Source organism: Tetranychus urticae, unplaced genomic scaffold, assembly GCF_039701765.1.
Source record: "Tetranychus urticae isolate SD_2017Ah unplaced genomic scaffold, NJAU_TeUrti_SD_1.0 Scaffold_5, whole genome shotgun sequence".
Lineage (NCBI taxonomy): Eukaryota > Metazoa > Arthropoda > Arachnida > Trombidiformes > Tetranychidae > Tetranychus > Tetranychus urticae.
Genome location: NW_028315837.1, coordinates 30,501 through 33,000, shown reverse-complemented (window position 1 = coordinate 33,000; position 2,500 = coordinate 30,501). Strand labels below are relative to the sequence as shown.

Genomic DNA, 2,500 nt, shown 5'->3' with positions numbered 1-2,500 from the left:
TATTGGAGGGCAAGTCTGGTGCCAGCAGCCGCGGTAATTCCAGCTCCAATAGCGTATATTAAAGTTGCTGCGGTTAAAAAGCTCGTAGTTGGATTTCAGTCGAACCTATGGGGTCCACTGATTAAAGGGTTAGATGGTGATGTTAGGTTTCTTGCTTGTGTCTACGGATGCTTGCTTGAACCTTCATTCCTCTTTCCTGGTGGTTACATTCATAGTGTTTAGACAGAAAATTGCTCGATATTTGCTATCAATGCTCTTTACCGAGTGTTGATTCAAGCGATCGAGACTTTTACCTTGAAAAAATCAGAGTGCTCAAAGCAGGCGTCCAAAACCTCGAAAGAGGTGCCTAAAAACGGTATGGTCAACCATCTATATGATGCGTACCACTACCTTAACTTGAATGATCTTGCATGGAATAATGGAATAGGACCTTGGTTCTATTTTGTTGGTCTTAAGAATCCAAGGTAATGATTAAGAGGGACAGACGGGGGCATTTGTATTGCGGCGCTAGAGGTGAAATTCTTGGACCGTCGCAAGACAAACTACAGCGAAAGCATTTGCCAAGAATGTTTTCATTAATCAAGAACGAAAGTTAGAGGTTCGAAGGCGATCAGATACCGCCCTAGTTCTAACCATAAACGATGCCAACCAGCGATCATTCTGAGTAACTAATTTCATGACTCGAATGGAAGCTTCCGGGAAACCAAAGTTTTTGGGTTCCGGGGGAAGTATGGTTGCAAAGCTGAAACTTAAAGGAATTGACGGAAGGGCACCACCAGGAGTGGAGCTTGCGGCTTAATTTGACTCAACACGGGAAAACTCACCCGGCCCGGACACTGAGAGGATTGACAGATTGAGAGCTCTTTCTTGATTCAGTGGGTGGTGGTGCATGGCCGTTCTTAGTTGGTGGAGTGATTTGTCTGGTTAATTCCGATAACGAACGAGACTCTAGCCTACTAAATAGACTTGCAGTTTACACTGCAGTACTCCCCCTTAGTCAACCTGTGGGTGGTAGTATCTCTTGATGGTTTCGGCTGTTGAGGGCTCTGCTGCTATTAGCCTACAGAATTGGCTAGGGTAAGGATGCTGTAGCACTGTAAGGACTTCTTAGAGGGACAAGCGGCGCTCGCAGCCGCACGAAACAGAGCAATAACAGGTCTGTGATGCCCTTAGATGTCCGGGGCCGCACGCGTGCTACACTGAAGTGGTCATCGTGCATACTGTTTCCTGCTCCGAAAGGAGTGGGTAACCGCTTGAACCCATTTCGTGATGGGGATTGGGCATTGTAATTATTGCCCATGAACGAGGAATTCCCAGTAAGCGTGAGTCATTAGCTTGCGTTGATTACGTCCCTGCCCTTTGTACACACCGCCCGTCGCTACTACCGATTGAATGATTTAGTGAGGACTTCGGACTGGTCAATCCAGACCATTGGGAAACTAGTGGTCGGATTGTGCTGGAAAGATGTTCAAACTTGATCATCCAGAGGAAGTAAAAGTCGTAACAAGGTTTCCGTAGGTGAACCTGCGGAAGGATCATTAACGTATTACCCTCTTATTATAAGAGAAATACAACCTTCAAACAATCAAACACTCTGCATAGTGATATTGTAGATGCTAATATGGTGAATGCAATTGAATTGTATTTGCATTAGAGTCGCAATTGTGAATGTTTATTGCAAACATTTAGCCATTGCAACATGATTCTAATTTGCATTACATTCGTTCATTCATACATCCATCTTTCATTATCCAATGCAACAAAGAGTGAGGGTTATCTAACGATAGCCATAATTTCTTTTGCAAAACAATTGTAGTTTATAATGAAAAGCCTGTCTTGCTACATACTTGGTACCTGATCAAGTCTTCAGCTTATGCTGACGGCAAGGTTTAAAGAAGGAAGTTTTACACTTCTTCGCCTAACTAAGTAAAGACAACTATGGTTTTTATAAACTGCATACAATTGTTTTCAAACCCTCTCAATGCAGATTTAGGATACTTATTAAAAGTCCCACGGTGGCAAAGATACATCTTCAAGCGGTGGATCACTCGAATTACCAATCGATGAAGAACGTAGCTAGCTACGATAATCGGTGCGAATTGCAGGACACGCCGAGCACTTGAGCTTCCAACGCACATTGCGGCTTTCGGGTCTTTTCCGAGGTCACATCTGTCTGAGAGTTGAGATGTAAAATAATCAACAAAACACTTGCATACTACCATATATGCATTGTTTTGAGAGGATTGTATATTTATATGCATGAATCTTGCTGTTTTATTCCTTTTCTTAATTGCAATTCGTTGCAATTTAGTAAGGAGAATCTCAAATCTACTTGTTTCACATGATAAATTTTGTGTACAATGCATATTTCATCTCTGCAAGCAGTATATATGAATAGATACTAGCATGAGATTCTAAGGTTAGTCGCCTATCTGACGACGCTAAAGTCGTATTGCAGATAACTATGGTGATCAACTAACCTGTTAACTGATGAATCTTC

General features: G+C 42.5%; 2 non-coding genes across 2 annotated transcripts in view; both read left to right on the top strand.

Annotated features, from left to right (window-relative positions):
* The window catches only part of LOC149092744 (small subunit ribosomal RNA), a 2,170-nt gene extending 629 nt beyond the window's left edge, over positions 1 to 1,541 (top strand). Inside the window, exon 1 of the ribosomal RNA XR_016200546.1 lies at positions 1 to 1,541. This exon is cut by the window's left edge and continues 629 nt beyond it. This is a non-coding gene — a ribosomal RNA (small subunit ribosomal RNA).
* Positions 1,542 to 2,028: 487 nt separating this feature from the next.
* On the top strand, positions 2,029 to 2,183 carry LOC149092743 (5.8S ribosomal RNA). Its single transcript, XR_016200629.1, has one exon. It is a non-coding gene; the product is annotated as a 5.8S ribosomal RNA (ribosomal RNA).
* Positions 2,184 to 2,500: the final 317 nt, after the last annotated feature.